The sequence below is a fragment of the Drosophila simulans genome, unplaced genomic scaffold (genome assembly GCF_016746395.2).
Source record: "Drosophila simulans strain w501 unplaced genomic scaffold, Prin_Dsim_3.1 Segkk50_quiver_pilon, whole genome shotgun sequence".
NCBI classification, from domain to species: Eukaryota; Metazoa; Arthropoda; class Insecta; order Diptera; family Drosophilidae; genus Drosophila; species Drosophila simulans.
In genome coordinates this window covers 38,429-58,875 of record NW_025416846.1, presented here as the reverse complement: position 1 = coordinate 58,875, position 20,447 = coordinate 38,429, and the positions used below count along the sequence as shown (strand labels likewise).

The 20,447-nt window shown below is 34.7% G+C and overlaps 3 non-coding genes and 1 pseudogene across 3 annotated transcripts; all 4 read right to left on the bottom strand.

Moving 5' to 3' along the window:
• Positions 1-3,968: 3,968 nt before the first annotated feature.
• Positions 3,969-7,930, bottom strand: LOC120285572. The gene has a single exon (XR_005544827.1). It is a non-coding gene; the product is annotated as a large subunit ribosomal RNA (ribosomal RNA).
• A 394-nt stretch (positions 7,931-8,324) lies between these two features.
• On the bottom strand, positions 8,325-8,503 carry LOC120285577. The gene has a single exon (XR_005544830.1). It is a non-coding gene; the product is annotated as a 5.8S ribosomal RNA (ribosomal RNA).
• A 689-nt stretch (positions 8,504-9,192) lies between these two features.
• LOC120285568 lies at positions 9,193-11,187 on the bottom strand. Its single transcript, XR_005544823.1, has one exon. It is a non-coding gene; the product is annotated as a small subunit ribosomal RNA (ribosomal RNA).
• Positions 11,188-14,961: 3,774 nt separating this feature from the next.
• Positions 14,962-20,106, bottom strand: LOC120285573 (annotated as a pseudogene).
• Between the last annotated feature and the right edge of the window lie 341 nt (positions 20,107-20,447).

The window sequence follows — 20,447 nt, the reverse complement described above, 5'->3', positions numbered from 1 at the left end:
ATAAAAGCACATGTCCCATAAGGTTATGTTTTAATTGCATGTATTAGCTCTAGAATTACCACAGTTATCCAAGTAACTGTTAACGATCTAAGGAACCATACTGATATAATGAGCCTTTTGCGGTTTCACTTTTAATTCGTGTGTATTAGACATGCATGGCTTAATCTTTGAGACAAGCATATAACTACTGGCAGGATCAACCAGAATAATGTTTTTCCTTCATATTCCATTCATATTTTTTGAATCGAAATAAGCAATATAATAGATATATGGATTTTTCACTTTATATAATTCCATGATTTTTATTATATTGAATAAAATTCAATATTTCGCCTTTGGGTAAAATTTTAAATATATATTTATAAGTAAAATATCCATTCGATTACGGCCATTTTTATATAGCATTCGTAATCCATAATTTCATTTTTAATTTATACTTGTTTTACCAATATAACAAGAATTTCATATAATTATTGTAATATATATGTTTCTATAATTATATCTTTTTATATATACATATTTCATTATAAAATATCATTTTATTTCCAACATACATAATTATTGTATCCACACATGTACAATTTTTGTTTAACCAATATAAATATTAAGTTAAATCATTTGCATTTTGAAGATAAATTTAAAATTTATCTCTTTTCATATATCTCTCTGGTAATATATAACATAAAACAAGCGCATATGATAATATTTCCACATTTAATATATAATTTTATATTTCTTTCATAAGAATCCATATTTGTATTATACCGTAACGATATAATAATCCAACTATACGGCAGGTAATAAATAAATATTTGCCTGCCTCCAAAAATTAACGATAATATATGGAAACGATTTGTTATTCTATATATAATAGAAACTTGACTTTTGTTTCAACGATATTATCTAAAAAGCGTATATTCCTATTATCCGCGGAGCCAAGTCCCGTGTTCTATAGAACTGAGAAACAAATTTGTACGGATAATAATATACTTTATTGTATGTAACCAATATAAACATAATCCGAAATAAATATTTCGAATAATGCGGAGGTCGGCAACCACTGCCTACCTATAGTAGTTTTTGAACCCGCTGTCGTCAAAGCGGGTATTTTCAATTCCGTTTGCCACCCAACATACGGGCTATTCTCTTATATATTAAGAGATTATATGAACATTTCATTTTTTTTTCCATTATTCATATATAATATGATTATTTTTTTCTTTATACATATAATACATATTAATTTTCATATGTTTATTATTTAATTTACTCATATTATTGCCAAAATCATATGAATACATAAGTTTTGAACAATATGAGAGGTCGGCAACCACTGCCTACCTATAGTAGTTTTTGAACCCTCTGTCGTAATTCCGGTCGTTTACACTACTATACCCTCTCCCTATAATGGCTTTTCTCTATAATACTAAGAGAATGTGGGAATATTTCAGCATTTTTTTCCTTATACATATAATAATTAATCATTTTCATATGTATATTATTTAATTTACTCATATAATTCCCAAAATCATATGAATTCATAAGTTTTGAACAATATGAGAGGTCGGCAACCACTGCCTACCTATAGTAGTTTTTGAACCCTCTGTCGTAATTCCGGTCGTTTACACTACTATACCCTCTCACTATAATGGCTTTTCTCTATAATACTGAGAGAATGTGGGAATATTTCAGCATTTTTTCCCTTATACATATAATAATTAATCATTTTCATATGTATATTATTTAATTTACTCATATAATTCCCAAAATCATATGAATACATAAGTTTTGAACAATATGAGAGGTCGGCAACCACTGCCTACCTATAGTAGTTTTTGAACCCTCTGTCGTAATTCCGGTCGTTTACACTACTATACCCTCTCACTATAATGGCTTTTCTCTATAATACTGAGAGAATGTGGGAATATTTCAGCATTTTTTCCCTTATACATATAATAATTAATCATTTTCATATGTATATTATTTAATTTACTCATATAATTGCCAAAATCATATGAATACATAAGTTTTGAACAATATAAGAGGTCGGCAACCACTGCCTACCTATAGTAGTTTTTGAACCCTCTGTCGTAATTCCGGTCGTTTACACTACTATACCCTCTCACTATAATGGCTTTTCTCTATAATACTGAGAGAATGTGGGAATATTTCAGCATTTTTTCCCTTATACATATAATAATTAATCATTTTCATATGTATATTATTTAATTTACTCATTTAATTGCCAAAATCATATGAATACATAAGTTTTGAACAATATGAGAGGTCGGCAACGGTCTTTCCTCTATAATACTAAGATAATATGGGAATATTTCAGCATTTTTTCCCTTATACATATAATAATTAATCATTTTCATAAGTATATTATTTAATTTACTCGTATATAATTGCCAAAATCCTATGAACACATAAGAGAATACAATATGAGAGGTCGGCGCAACCATAATATAGTAGTTGATGACGAGGTGTTTGGCAACTTGATACAATTCTTTAAAGTCTTTATATCAAAAATATATGATAGGGACAATATCATATGCGTCACTAAATTGATGACGAGGTGTTTGGCAACTTGACACAATTCATTAAAAGTTTTTATATTAATTATATGATAGGGACAATATCATATGCGTCACTAAATTGATGACGAGGTGTTTGGCAACTTGACACAATTCATTAAAATTCTTTATATTAATTATATGATAGGGACAATATCATATGCGTCACTAAATTGATGACGAGGTGTTTGGCAACTTGACACAATTCATTAAAGTCTTTATATTAATTATATGATAGGACAATATCATATGCGTCACTAAATTGATGACGAGGTGTTTGGCAACTTGAACAATTCTTAAAGTCTTTATATAATTATATGATAGGACAATATCATATGCGTCACTAAATTGATGACGAGGTGTTTGGCAACTTGACACAATTCATTAAAGTCTTTATATTAATTATATGATATGGACAATATCATATGCGTCACTAAATTGATGACGAGGTGTTTGGCAACTTGACACAATTCATTAAAGTCTTTATATTAATTATATGATAGGACAATATCATATGCGTCACTAAATTGATGACGAGGTGTTTGGCAACTTGACACAATTCATTAAAGTCTTTATATTAATTATATGATATGGACAATATCATATGCGTCACTAAATTGATGACGAGGTGTTTGGCAACTTGATACAATTCTTTAAAGTCTTTATATCAAAATTATATGATAGGGACAATATCATATGCGTCACTAAATTGATGACGAGGTGTTTGGCAACTTGACACAATTCATTAAAGTCTTTATATTAATTATATGATATGGACAATATCATATGCGTCACTAAATTGATGACGAGGTGTTTGGCAACTTGATACAATTCTTTAAAGTCTTTATATCAAAAATTATATGATAGGGACAATATCATATGCGTCACTAAATTGATGACGAGGTGTTTGGCAACTTGACACAATTCATTAAAGTCTTTATATTAATTATATGATATGGACAATATCATATGCGTCACTAAATTGATGACGAGGTGTTTGGCAACTTGATACAATTCTTTAAAGTCTTTATATCAAAAATTATATGATAGGGACAATATCATATGCGTCACTAAATTGATGACGAGGTGTTTGGCAACTTGACACAATTCATTAAAATTCTTTATATTAATTATATGATAGGGACAATATCATATGCGTCACTAAATTGATGACGAGGTGTTTGGCAACTTGACACAATTCATTAAAGTCTTTATATTAATTATATGATAGGGACAATATCATATGCGTCACTAAATTGATGACGAGGTGTTTGGCAACTTGATACAATTCTTTAAAGTCTTTATATCAAAAATTATATGATAGGGACAATATCATATGCGTCACTAAATTGATGACGAGGTGTTTGGCTACAGGAAAAAATCATTTATTTATCGAATCATCAAGCAAAGGATAAGCTTCAGTGGATCGCAGTATGGCAGCTGCTCAACCACTTACAACACCTTGCCTGTTACAAAAGTCGTTTACAATTGATTCTAGGCTTTGTCATTGTATTAAATAATGCTTTTATATGTAACTAGCGCGGCATCAGGTGATCGAAGATCCTCCTAATTTACTATGTTACAAATTACATTGGCATCACATCCATTGTCGTTTATAAAATAAATTATAAACTTTAAATGGTTTAGAAGCCATACAATGCAAATTGCCCCTTATTTATCATTGCAGTCCAGCACGGATACGACCTTAGAGGCGTTCAGGCATAATCCAACGGACGTAGCGTCATACCACTGTTCGCTCGAACAAGTATTGTGCCATTGGTCCGTACCTGCGGTTCCTCTCGTACTACGCAGGAATGCTGTCGCAACAACGTTTTGTCATTAGTAGGGTAAAACTAACCTGTCTCACGACGGTCTAAACCCAGCTCACGTTCCCTTGCATGGGTGAACAATCCAACGCTTGGTGAATTTTGCTTCACAATGATAGGAAGAGCCGACATCGAAGGATCAAAAAGCGACGTCGCTATGAACGCTTGGCCGCCACAAGCCAGTTATCCCTATGGTAACTTTTCTGACACCTCTTGTTAAAAACTCTTTAAACCAAAAGGATCGATAGGCCGAGCTTTTGCTGTCCCTGTGTGTACTGAACACCGAGATCAAGTCAGCATTTGCCCTTTTGCTCTATGTGTGGTTTCTGTCCGCACTGAGCTGGCCTTGGGACACCTCCGTTATTATTTGAGAGATGTACCGCCCCAGTCAAACTCCCTACCTGGCAATGTCCTTGAATTGGATCATACCTGAGTAATTGGAGTTATACCAAATTTTCAAATCAAAAATACATAAATGCATCGTTTTATTAAAGAATTTGTTTGCGATTATATAACAAACTCGTGATACTTTGATCAAGAAGCTTGCATCAAAACCCAATACCATAAGATATAATAAATATATCCGTATAATGGCTAGGAAATGATACACGTTCCATTTAATCAAGTAAGTAAGGAAACAATAAGAGTAGTGGTATTTCATTGACGATACCAAACCGAGGTCTAATATCTCCCACTTATTCTACACCTCTTATGTCTCCTTACACTGCCAGATTAGAGTCAAGCTCAAAAGGGTCTTCTTTCCCCGCTAATTATTCCAAGCCCGTTCCCTTGGCTGTGGTTTCGCTAGATAGTAGATAGGGACAGTAGGAATCTCGTTAATCCATTCATGCGCGTCACTAATTAGATGACGAGGCATTTGGCTACCTTAAGAGAGTCATAGTTACTCCCGCCGTTGACCCGCGCTTACTTGAATTTCTTCACTTTGACATTCAGAGCACTGGGCAGAAATCACATTGTGTCAACACCCGCTAGGGCCATCACAATGCTTTGTTTTAATTAGACAGTCGGATTCCCCAAGTCCGTGCCAGTTCTGAATTGATTGTTAATTGATAATCGTTATAATTGATAAGAACTAATTGGTTTAACCCAAATAGTATTCTTAAAAATTTTAGCAAGAAAGTTCCACAATTGGCTACGTAACTAAACTATCCGGGGAACAAGTAACTAACATAAATGCTAGAAACTCTATTTACCCAGAACGAGCACATAAACCATGTTATTGTTTCCCAATCAAGCCCGACTATCTCAATCTTCAGAGCCAATCCTTATCCCGAAGTTACGGATCTAATTTGCCGACTTCCCTTACCTACATTATTCTATCGACTAGAGACTCTTCACCTTGGAGACCAGCTGCGGATATTGGTACGGCCTGTTGAGAAGTTTGCGTGTCCCCACCATAAATTTTCAAGGTCCGAGGAGAAAATATCGACACAACAGTATATGTCATGCTCTTCTAGCCCATCTACCATATCTCTCTGCGAAAGACTTCCATGGTAGTACGGCTATAAAACAGAAAAGAAAACTCTTCCGATATCTCTCGACGGCTTCTTTATGGTCGTTCCTGTTGCCAGGATGAGCACGAGGCCCATATTTAATAACAAACGGATACTCAACAGGTTACGGAATTGGAACCGTATTCCCTTTCGTTCAAAATTATTCAAGTGTATTATATTCGCTTTGTTTATATAGTTAGGCATTTTTGTTTTACTTGAAAATTTTCGGCTTTCGCCTTGAACTTAGGACCGACTAACTCGTGATCAACCACTGTTCACACGAAACCCTTCTCCACTTCAGTCCTCCAAGGTCTCATTCGATTATTTGCTACTACCACCAAGATCTGTACCAATGGCAGCTCCATGCAGGCTTACGCCAAACACTTCTACGCATACCATTGTACCTTCCTACTCACTAAAGTTTCAAAATTTATATCACAAGTAATATAAATCATCTACTTTAGCGGTAATGTATAGGTATACAACTTAAGCGCCATCCATTTTAAGGGCTAGTTGCTTCGGCAGGTGAGTTGTTACACACTCCTTAGCGGATTTCGACTTCCATGATCACCGTCCTGCTGTTTTAAGCAACCAACGCCTTTCATGGTATCTGCATGAGTTGTTAATTTGGGCACCGTAACATTACGTTTGGTTCATCCCACAGCGCCAGTTCTGCTTACCAAAAGTGGCCCACTGGGCACATTATATCATAACCTTGAACTTCATATCAAGAAAGTTAAGGTTCTTACCCATTTAAAGTTTGAGAATAGGTTAAGATCGTTTCGACCCTAAGGCCTCTAATCATTCGCTTTACCAGATAAGATTATTTTATATAATATTAAAATGCACCAGCTATCCTGAGGGAAACTTCGGAAGGAACCAGCTACTAGATGGTTCGATTGGTCTTTCGCCCCTATACTCAATTCTGACAATCGATTTGCACGTCAGAACTGTTTCGGTCTTCCATCAGGGTTTCCCCTGACTTCAACCTGATCAAGTATAGTTCACCATCTTTCGGGTCACAGCATATATGCTCAAGGTACGTTCCAGTTAGAGGCATAAATAATATAAATATACATTATACATAACTATATAGAACGCCCCGGGATTGTGTTAATTAGCTATAAATAGCTAAAAAACTAATCCCATTATTAGTCAAGTTAATTACGCTATTAGGTTTACATCCCAATAACTTGCACATATGTTAGACTCCTTGGTCCGTGTTTCAAGACGGGTCCCGAAGGTATCCTGAATCTTTCGCATTGTTAATCATACAAGAGCATATAATAAACACAAAAATCAATGATAATTATGCCATTATATAATTCCGAAAAATTAACGCTCTGTAATAATATAAATCTATCAGCACTTTATCAAATTAATAACATTTATTCTGTGTTAAAATGCAAGCAATTTAATTGGAATAAACTATAAGTTATATTTTATGATAAATTTGGGATATGCTAATAGATTACAATGTCCTTATATGGAAAAAATGCACATTATTCTTAATAATATTATTTAAATATTACAATTTTAATGATGAATTTTCCATAACGGATATTCAGGTTCATCGGGCTTAACCTCTAAGCAGTTTCACGTACTGTTTAACTCTCTATTCAGAGTTCTTTTCAACTTTCCCTCACGGTACTTGTTTACTATCGGTCTCATGGTTATATTTAGTTTTAGATGGAGTTTACCACCCACTTAGTGCTGCACTATCAAGCAACACGACTCTTTGGAAACATCATCTAGTAATCATTAACGTTATACGGGCCTGGCACCCTCTATGGGTAAATGGCCTCATTTAAGAAGGACTTAAATCATTAATTTCTCATACTAGAATATTGACGCTCCATACACTGCATCTCACATTTGCCATATAGACAAAGTGACTTAGTGCTGAACTGTTTTCTTTTCGCTCGCCGCTACTAAGAAAATCCTTGTTAGTTTCTTTTCCTCCCCTAATTAATATGCTTAAATTCAGGGGGTAGTCCCATATGAGTTGAGGTTGTATATATAACTATATTTTGCCATAAATTCTTTATATATAAATGATAAAACAATCAATTAAATTCGTTATAAATAGTTCCAATAGTTCTTGTAAGCAAAGTTATTTTTTATCCATTTAACGAACCAACGAAGAATAATAACATAACCAAGTTTTTTTTTTTTCGAATCATTAATAAGAGACAATTCTAGATGAAAAATATTTCAATTTTTTATGCTAGACATTTCTCAGTATTATTTGATTGAAAAAGAAAATATTTCTCTTCGTTTTTCACATTCAAATGTGAGATAATGTTTTTCATTTCTTTTTTAATATTATGAATAAAATCATTATTTAATCCAATAATATACCATATGCTTATAAAAAATTTATAAACAACTTAATTAGCATAGTCTTACAACCCTCAACCATATGTAGTCCAAGCAGCACTATAAAATTAATTAAAGTACATAACAGCATGGACTGCGATATGCGTTCAAAATGTCGATGTTCATGTGTCCTGCAGTTCACACGATGACGCACAGTTTGCTGCGTTCTTCATCGACCCATGAGCCGAGTGATCCACCGCTTAGAGTTTTATAATTCATTTTTATATAATGTCAATATTGTTTTTATTGAAAGAAATTAAAAATACACCATTTTACTGGCATATATCAATTCCTTCAATAAATTTATTTTTATACCTAAAATAAATGTTGCGAAATGTCTTAGTTTCATATAAGCATTATGTATCATAATAATCTGGTTATGGTTTGCTATTTTGGGTGACACATACTGCAAAATTTATATAAAACATTAACCTGATGGATGACAGGTACAAACATTGTATATTTTAGGTTGTTGCATTAGCCAACGTATGCTCATAACATAGATGAACAATACATATTCGCAACGCGTGTATATTATGGTCCATATACACACAAACTTATTTCGATTACCACATTCAAAATTATTTTAATTTTAATTCGACTTCCACTTTCGAATTTAGTTTAGTTTCTTCGATTTCCATTTTCGAGAATTTGTTTTTATAGGAAACGCCGTTGTTGTAGTAAGTACTGCCACAAATACGCACAACAACATTAATAATGTTAAAGTCTTTTTATGAGGTTGCCAAGCCCCACATATAAATAAAATAAAAGCCATCTACATTTTATTTTCACTTTAACTTTTGATTCCGTAGAATCATTTTGTAATATTTTTATTTTGGTAAATTGTATTTATTTGTATTATAACAAATGTTTATTAACGGTAAGGATATTATACAATAATGATCCTTCCGCAGGTTCACCTACGGAAACCTTGTTACGACTTTTACTTCCTCTAAATAATCAAGTTCGGTCAACTTTTGCGAAACAACCGTAACACGCAAGGCGTCACAGTGATCACGTCCGGAGACCTCACTAAATAATTCAATCGGTAGTAGCGACGGGCGGTGTGTACAAAGGGCAGGGACGTAATCAATGCGAGTTAATGACTCACACTTACTGGGAATTCCAAGTTCATGTGAACAGTTTCAGTTCACAATCCCAAGCATGAAAGTGGTTCAGCGGTTTACCCGGACCTCTCGGTCTAGGAAATACACGTTGATACTTTCATTGTAGCGCGCGTGCAGCCCAGGACATCTAAGGGCATCACAGACCTGTTATTGCTCAATCTCATTATTGCTAGACGCAATTTGTCCATTTAAGAAGCTAGTGTCCTTATAATGGGACAAACCAACAGGTACGGCTCCACTTACATAAACACATTCAAACACAATAAACATTTTACTGCCACCATGAATGAAGGCTACATAAGCTTCAGCACCATAATCCTGAAGATATCTATTTAATATATTTGAGTCTCGTTCGTTATCGGAATTAACCAGACAAATCACTCCACGAACTAAGAACGGCCATGCACCACCACCCATAGATTCGAGAAAGAGCTATCAATCTGTCTTACACACTTATGTTCGGACCTGGTAAGTTTTCCCGTGTTGAGTCAAATTAAGCCGCAGGCTCCACTCCTGGTGGTGCCCTTCCGTCAATTCCTTTAAGTTTCAGCTTTGCAACCATACTTCCCCCGGAGCCCAAAAGCTTTGGTTTCCCGGGAAGCGACTGAGAGAGCCATAAAAGTAGCTACACCCAATTGCTAGCTGGCATCGTTTATGGTTAGAACTAGGGCGGTATCTGATCGCCTTCGAACCTCTAACTTTCGTTCTTGATTAATGAAAACATCTTTGGCAAATGCTTTCGCTTAAGTTAGTCTTACGACGGTCCAAGAATTTCACCTCTCGCGTCGTAATACTAATGCCCCCAAACTGCTTCTATTAATCATTACCTCTTGATCTGAAAACCAATGAAAGCAGAACAGAGGTCTTATTTCATTATCCCATGCACAGAATATTCAGGCATTTGAAGCCTGCTTTAAGCACTCTAATTTGTTCAAAGTAATAGTACCGGCCCACAATAACACTCGTTTAAGAGCACTAGTGCAGGTTTTTAAATAGGAGGAACATATGAAAAAATACAAGTATTTAATCACATATAAGAACTCCACCGGTAATACGCTTACATACATAAAGGTATAGTACTAACCACAATTGTAAGTTGTACTACCCGTATGAAGCACAAGTTCAACTACGAACGTTTTAACCGCAACAACTTTAATATACGCTATTGGAGCTGGAATTACCGCGGCTGCTGGCACCAGACTTGCCCTCCAATTGGTCCTTGTTAAAGGATTTAAAGTGTACTCATTCCAATTACAGGGCCTCGGATATGAGTCCTGTATTGTTATTTTTCGTCACTACCTCCCCGAGCTGGGAGTGGGTAATTTACGCGCCTGCTGCCTTCCTTAGATGTGGTAGCCGTTTCTCAGGCTCCCTCTCCGGAATCGAACCCTGATTCCCCGTTACCCGTTGCAACCATGGTAGTCCTAGATACTACCATCAAAAGTTGATAGGGCAGACATTTGAAAGATCTGTCGTCGGTACAAGACCATACGATCTGCATGTTATCTAGAGTTCAACCAATATAACGATCTTGCGATCGCTTGGTTTTAGCCTAATAAAAGCACATGTCCCATAAGGTTCATGTTTTAATTGCATGTATTAGCTCTAGAATTACCACAGTTATCCAAGTAACTGTTAACGATCTAAGGAACCATAACTGATATAATGAGCCTTTTGCGGTTTCACTTTTAATTCGTGTGTACTTAGACATGCATGGCTTAATCTTTGAGACAAGCATATAACTACTGGCAGGATCAACCAGAATAATGTTTTTCCTTCATATTCCATTCATATTTTTTGAATCGAAATAAGCAATATAATAGATATATGGATTTTTCACTTTATATAATTCCATGATTTTTATTATATTGAATAAAATTCAATATTTCGCCTTTGGGTAAAATTTTAAATATATATTTATAAGTAAAATATCCATTCGATTACGGCCATTTTTATATAGCATTCGTAATCCATAATTTCATTTTTAATTTATACTTGTTTTACCAATATAACAAGAATTTCATATAATTATTGTAATATATATGTTTCTATAATTATATCTTTTTATATATACATATTTCATTATAAAATATCATTTTATTTCCAACATACATAATTATTGTATCCACACATGTACAATTTTTGTTTAACCAATATAAATATTAAGTTAAATCATTTGCATTTTGAAGATAAATTTAAAATTTATCTCTTTTCATATATCTCTCTGGTAATATATAACATAAAACCAAGCGCATATGATAATATTTCCACATTTAATATATAATTTTATATTTCTTTCATAAGAATCCATATTTGTATTATACCGTAACGATATAATAATCCAACTATACGGCAGGTAATAAATAAATATTTGCCTGCCTCCAAAAATTAACGATAATATATGGAAACGATTTGTTATTCTATATATAATAGAAACTTGACTTTTGTTTCAACGATATTATCTAAAAAGCGTATATTCCTATTATCCGCGGAGCCAAGTCCCGTGTTCTATAGAACTGAGAAACAAATTTGTACGGATAATAATATACTTTATTGTATGTAACCAATATAAACATAATCCGAAATAAATATTTCGAATAATGCGGGAGGTCGGCAACCACTGCCTACCTATAGTAGTTTTTGAACCCGCTGTCGTCAAAGCGGGTATTTTCAATTCCGTTTGCCACCCAACATACGGGCTATTCTCTTATATATTAAGAGATTATATGAACATTTCATTTTTTTTTCCATTATTCATATATAATATGATTATTTTTTTCTTTATACATATAATACATATTAATTTTCATATGTTTATTATTTAATTTACTCATATTATTGCCAAAATCATATGAATACATAAGTTTTGAACAATATGAGAGGTCGGCAACCACTGCCTACCTATAGTAGTTTTTGAACCCTCTGTCGTAATTCCGGTCGTTTACACTACTATACCCTCTCCCTATAATGGCTTTTCTCTATAATACTAAGAGAATGTGGGAATATTTCAGCATTTTTTTCCTTATACATATAATAATTAATCATTTTCATATGTATATTATTTAATTTACTCATATAATTCCCAAAATCATATGAATTCATAAGTTTTGAACAATATGAGAGGTCGGCAACCACTGCCTACCTATAGTAGTTTTTGAACCCTCTGTCGTAATTCCGGTCGTTTACACTACTATACCCTCTCACTATAATGGCTTTTCTCTATAATACTGAGAGAATGTGGGAATATTTCAGCATTTTTTCCCTTATACATATAATAATTAATCATTTTCATATGTATATTATTTAATTTACTCATATAATTCCCAAAATCATATGAATACATAAGTTTTGAACAATATGAGAGGTCGGCAACCACTGCCTACCTATAGTAGTTTTTGAACCCTCTGTCGTAATTCCGGTCGTTTACACTACTATACCCTCTCACTATAATGGCTTTTCTCTATAATACTGAGAGAATGTGGGAATATTTCAGCATTTTTTCCCTTATACATATAATAATTAATCATTTTCATATGTATATTATTTAATTTACTCATATAATTGCCAAAATCATATGAATACATAAGTTTTGAACAATATAAGAGGTCGGCAACCACTGCCTACCTATAGTAGTTTTTGAACCCTCTGTCGTAATTCCGGTCGTTTACACTACTATACCCTCTCACTATAATGGCTTTTCTCTATAATACTGAGAGAATGTGGGAATATTTCAGCATTTTTTCCCTTATACATATAATAATTAATCATTTTCATATGTATATTATTTAATTTACTCATTTAATTGCCAAAATCATATGAATACATAAGTTTTGAACAATATGAGAGGTCGGCAACGGTCTTTCCTCTATAATACTAAGATAATATGGGAATATTTCAGCATTTTTTCCCTTATACATATAATAATTAATCATTTTCATAAGTATATTATTTAATTTACTCGTATATAATTGCCAAAATCCTATGAACACATAAGAGAATACAATATGAGAGGTCGGCGCAACCATAATATAGTAGTTGATGACGAGGTGTTTGGCAACTTGATACAATTCTTTAAAGTCTTTATATCAAAAAATATATGATAGGGACAATATCATATGCGTCACTAAATTGATGACGAGGTGTTTGGCAACTTGACACAATTCATTAAAAGTTTTTATATTAATTATATGATAGGGACAATATCATATGCGTCACTAAATTGATGACGAGGTGTTTGGCAACTTGACACAATTCATTAAAATTCTTTATATTAATTATATGATAGGGACAATATCATATGCGTCACTAAATTGATGACGAGGTGTTTGGCAACTTGACACAATTCATTAAAGTCTTTATATTAATTATATGATATGGACAATATCATATGCGTCACTAAATTGATGACGAGGTGTTTGGCAACTTGATACAATTCTTTAAAGTCTTTATATCAAAAATTATATGATAGGGACAATATCATATGCGTCACTAAATTGATGACGAGGTGTTTGGCAACTTGACACAATTCATTAAAGTCTTTATATTAATTATATGATATGGACAATATCATATGCGTCACTAAATTGATGACGAGGTGTTTGGCAACTTGACACAATTCATTAAAGTCTTTATATTAATTATATGATAGGGACAATATCATATGCGTCACTAAATTGATGACGAGGTGTTTGGCAACTTGACACAATTCATTAAAGTCTTTATATTAATTATATGATATGGACAATATCATATGCGTCACTAAATTGATGACGAGGTGTTTGGCAACTTGATACAATTCTTTAAAGTCTTTATATCAAAAATTATATGATAGGGACAATATCATATGCGTCACTAAATTGATGACGAGGTGTTTGGCAACTTGACACAATTCATTAAAGTCTTTATATTAATTATATGATATGGACAATATCATATGCGTCACTAAATTGATGACGAGGTGTTTGGCAACTTGATACAATTCTTTAAAGTCTTTATATCAAAAATTATATGATAGGGACAATATCATATGCGTCACTAAATTGATGACGAGGTGTTTGGCAACTTGACACAATTCATTAAAGTCTTTATATTAATTATATGATATGGACAATATCATATGCGTCACTAAATTGATGACGAGGTGTTTGGCAACTTGATACAATTCTTTAAAGTCTTTATATCAAAAATTATATGATAGGGACAATATCATATGCGTCACTAAATTGATGACGAGGTGTTTGGCAACTTGACACAATTCATTAAAATTCTTTATATTAATTATATGATAGGGACAATATCATATGCGTCACTAAATTGATGACGAGGTGTTTGGCAACTTGACACAATTCATTAAAGTCTTTATATTAATTATATGATAGGGACAATATCATATGCGTCACTAAATTGATGACGAGGTGTTTGGCAACTTGATACAATTCTTTAAAGTCTTTATATCAAAAATTATATGATAGGGACAATATCATATGCGTCACTAAATTGATGACGAGGTGTTTGGCTACAGGAAAAAATCATTTATTTATCGAATCATCAAGCAAAGGATAAGCTTCAGTGGATCGCAGTATGGCAGCTGCTCAACCACTTACAACACCTTGCCTGTTACAAAAGTCGTTTACAATTGATTCTAGGCTTTGTCATTGTATTAAATAATGCTTTTATATGTAACTAGCGCGGCATCAGGTGATCGAAGATCCTCCTAATTTACTATGTTACAAATTACATTGGCATCACATCCATTGTCGTTTATAAAATAAATTATAAACTTTAAATGGTTTAGAAGCCATACAATGCAAATTGCCCCTTATTTATCATTGCAGTCCAGCACGGATACGACCTTAGAGGCGTTCAGGCATAATCCAACGGACGTAGCGTCATACCACTGTTCGCTCGAACAAGTATTGTGCCATTGGTCCGTACCTGCGGTTCCTCTCGTACTACGCAGGAATGCTGTCGCAACAACGTTTTGTCATTAGTAGGGTAAAACTAACCTGTCTCACGACGGTCTAAACCCAGCTCACGTTCCCTTGCATGGGTGAACAATCCAACGCTTGGTGAATTTTGCTTCACAATGATAGGAAGAGCCGACATCGAAGGATCAAAAAGCGACGTCGCTATGAACGCTTGGCCGCCACAAGCCAGTTATCCCTATGGTAACTTTTCTGACACCTCTTGTTAAAAACTCTTTAAACCAAAAGGATCGATAGGCCGAGCTTTTGCTGTCCCTGTGTGTACTGAACACCGAGATCAAGTCAGCATTTGCCCTTTTGCTCTATGTGTGGTTTCTGTCCGCACTGAGCTGGCCTTGGGACACCTCCGTTATTATTTGAGAGATGTACCGCCCCAGTCAAACTCCCTACCTGGCAATGTCCTTGAATTGGATCATACCTGAGTAATTGGAGTTATACCAAATTTTCAAATCAAAAATACATAAATGCATCGTTTTATTAAAGAATTTGTTTGCGATTATATAACAAACTCGTGATACTTTGATCAAGAAGCTTGCATCAAAACCCAATACCATAAGATATAATAAATATATCCGTATAATGGCTAGGAAATGATACACGTTCCATTTAATCAAGTAAGTAAGGAAACAATAAGAGTAGTGGTATTTCATTGACGATACCAAACCGAGGTCTAATATCTCCCACTTATTCTACACCTCTTATGTCTCCTTACACTGCCAGATTAGAGTCAAGCTCAAAAGGGTCTTCTTTCCCCGCTAATTATTCCAAGCCCGTTCCCTTGGCTGTGGTTTCGCTAGATAGTAGATAGGGACAGTAGGAATCTCGTTAATCCATTCATGCGCGTCACTAATTAGATGACGAGGCATTTGGCTATTTTTTTTTTTTTTTTTTTGATCGCGGAGGTATGGAAATCTATCGAAAGATACTAGGGCTGCCAACACTGCGTGTGGTCAGTTTTCCTAGCATGCACGATTCATTGCTCTATCGAACCGAAGTTCCGCAACGCCTACGTACTAAAACCATCCTCATAGCCATTTATATATAACCATTGTTTTGCGATGTTTATGCCTTTATTGATGTTATGCCAAGACAGCAAGCAAATGTTTTGAACCAAACGTTTTAGCTAAGTCCAATCTCGGGAAAACCCGCTCAGGTACATGAACTGTTTAAAACAACCGAGACTGCCTCTCATAACCTGGACGCTAATGATATGACTATCATATTTGCTGAGGAGACCCTTTGCTATCAATCTTTTAACGGATTGACCACTCCAGATCCCCTCCAGTTCAGGGTGGCAGAATGGAATTCAATGTCACCTGCGGCTTCGAATCTGCGACGCAATTCAGTTCGTATGTCCGGTCTGTCGTATCTATTGATTTTGCGCTGGTGTGCATCATCCATAGAGTGTCCGTCTGTCACAATTTGTATGTCGATCACATCAATGTGATCTTGTCGTAGTGCCACCAGGTCCGGTTTATTAAGGCCGGATTCGCACTGCAGACTTGGTTCAACAATGACCACGCAGCCTCTCTCCTCAAGTCCCCGCTTGATTCGATTTACTACGCAGTTGTGTCTAGCTACGCGCCTCCCATGCGATCGATAACATTTTTGCATTATGTGGTTTGTTGTTTCGGGAGCGTCACATCCTGCACGACACTGTCGTTCCAATTCGTGTCTTCCCCTTGTAGTACGAGACTTCGTGGGTAGGGCATTTATCCGCAGACGAATACCGTCTATATATTCCTTTCCTGTTAGTAAACGCGTGGGTTGATTAACCCACCCGTGTTGCGGTCCCCAATGGCCCGCTTCACGGAGTCCGCTGCCATCAACTGAGAGGTACAATTTGTTCGCCCAATATTTTTCTATTGCCGGACGCGATAACAATTCATTTTGTTCAGCTAATAATCTATCTCGGTTTTTTTTTTTTTTTTTTTTTTTTTTTTTTTTTTTTTCTTTGTGGTTCCGTACTTTTTTTTGTGCTTGCATTAGTTTATCTTCGCTGTTTTTTTTTGTTTTTTCGTGGCTATCCCTGGTTTGTATAGAGCTGTGGATGAGTCCTAGTTTAGGTCATAGTTACTCCCGCCGTTGACCCGCGCTTACTTGAATTTCTTCACTTTGACATTCAGAGCACTGGGCAGAAATCACATTGTGTCAACACCCGCTAGGGCCATCACAATGCTTTGTTTTAATTAGACAGTCGGATTCCCCAAGTCCGTGCCAGTTCTGAATTGATTGTTAATTGATAATCGTTATAATTGATAAGAACTAATTGGTTTAACCCAAATAGTATTCTTAAAAATTTTAGCAAGAAAGTTCCACAATTGGCTACGTAACTAAACTATCCGGGGAACAAGTAACTAACATAAATGCTAGAAACTCTATTTACCCAGAACGAGCACATAAACCATGTTATTGTTTCCCAATCAAGCCCGACTATCTCAATCTTCAGAGCCAATCCTTATCCCGAAGTTACGGATCTAATTTGCCGACTTCCCTTACCTACATTATTCTATCGACTAGAGACTCTTCACCTTGGAGACCAGCTGCGGATATTGGTACGGCCTGTTGAGAAGTTTGCGTGTCCCCACCATAAATTTTCAAGGTCCGAGGAGAAAATATCGACACAACAGTATATGTCATGCTCTTCTAGCCCATCTACCATATCTCTCTGCGAAAGACTTCCATGGTAGTACGGCTATAAAACAGAAAAGAAAACTCTTCCGATATCTCTCGACGGCTTCTTTATGGTCGTTCCTGTTGCCAGGATGAGCACGAGGCCCATATTTAATAACAAACGGATACTCAACAGGTTACGGAATTGGAACCGTATTCCCTTTCGTTCAAAATTATTCAAGTGTATTATATTCGCTTTGTTTATATAGTTAGGCATTTTTGTTTTACTTGAAAATTTTCGGCTTTCGCCTTGAACTTAGGACCGACTAACTCGTGATCAACCACTGTTCACACGAAACCCTTCTCCACTTCAGTCCTCCAAGGTCTCATTCGATTATTTGCTACTACCACCAAGATCTGTACCAATGGCAGCTCCATGCAGGCTTACGCCAAACACTTCTACGCATACCATTGTACCTTCCTACTCACTAAAGTTTCAAAATTTATATCACAAGTAATATAAATCATCTACTTTAGCGGTAATGTATAGGTATACAACTTAAGCGCCATCCATTTTAAGGGCTAGTTGCTTCGGCAGGTGAGTTGTTACACACTCCTTAGCGGATTTCGACTTCCATGATCACCGTCCTGCTGTTTTAAGCAACCAACGCCTTTCATGGTATCTGCATGAGTTGTTAATTTGGGCACCGTAACATTACGTTTGGTTCATCCCACAGCGCCAGTTCTGCTTACCAAAAGTGGCCCACTGGGCACATTATATCATAACCTTGAACTTCATATCAAGAAAGTTAAGGTTCTTACCCATTTAAAGTTTGAGAATAGGTTAAGATCGTTTCGACCCTAAGGCCTCTAATCATTCGCTTTACCAGATAAGATTATTTTATATAATATTAAAATGCACCAGCTATCCTGAGGGAAACTTCGGAAGGAACCAGCTACTAGATGGTTCGATTGGTCTTTCGCCCCTATACTCAATTCTGACAATCGATTTGCACGTCAGAACTGTTTCGGTCTTCCATCAGGGTTTCCCCTGACTTCAACCTGATCAAGTATAGTTCACCATCTTTCGGGTCACAGCATATATGCTCAAGGTACGTTCCAGTTAGAGGCATAAATAATATAAATATACATTATACATAACTATATAGAACGCCCCGGGATTGTGTTAATTAGCTATAAATAGCTAAAAAACTAATCCCATTATTAGTCAAGTTAATTACGCTATTAGGTTTACATCCCAATAACTTGCACATATGTTAGACTCCTTGGTCCGTGTTTCAAGACGGGTCCCGAAGGTATCCTGAATCTTTCGCATTGTTAATCATACAAGAGCATATAATAAACACAAAAATCAATGATAATTATGCCATTATATAATTCCGAAAAATTAACGCTCTGTAATAATATAAATCTATCAGCACTTTATCAAATTAATAACATTTATTCTGTGTTAAAATGCAAGCAATTTAATTGGAATAAACTATAAGTTATATTTTATGATAAATTTGGGATATGCTAATAGATTACAATGTCCTTATATGGAAAAAATGCACATTATTCTTAATAATATTATTTAAATATTACAATTTTAATGATGAATTTTCCATAACGGATATTCAGGTTCATCGGGCTTAACCTCTAAGCAGTTTCACGTACTGTTTAACTCTCTATTCAGAGTTCTTTTCAACTTTCCCTCACGGTACTTGTTTACTATCGGTCTCATGGTTATATTTAGTTTTAGATGGAGTTTACCACCCACTTAGTGCTGCACTATCAAGCAACACGACTCTTTGGAAACATCATCTAGTAATCATTAACGTTATACGGGCCTGGCACCCTCTATGGGTAAATGGCCTCATTTAAGAAGGACTTAAATCATTAATTTCTCATACTAGAATATTGACGCTCCATACACTGCATCTCACATTTGCCATATAGACAAAGTGACTTAGTGCTGAACTGTTTTCTTTTCGCTCGCCGCTACTAAGAAAATCCTTGTTAGTTTCTTTTCCTCCCCTAATTAATATGCTTAAATTCAGGGGGTAGTCCCATATGAGTTGAGGTTGTATATATAACTATATTTTGCCATAAATTCTTTATATATAAATGATAAAACAATCAATTAAATTCGTTATAAATAGTTCCAATAGTTCTTGTAAGCAAAGTTATTTTTTATCCATTTAACGAACCAACGAAGAATAATAACATAACCAAGTTTTTTTTTTTTCGAATCATTAATAAGAGACAATTCTAGATGAAAAATATTTCAATTTTTTATGCTAGACATTTCTCAGTATTATTTGATTGAAAAAGAAAATATTTCTCTTCGTTTTTCACATTCAAATGTGAGATAATGTTTTTCATTTCTTTTTTAATATTATGAATAAAATCATTATTTAATCCAATA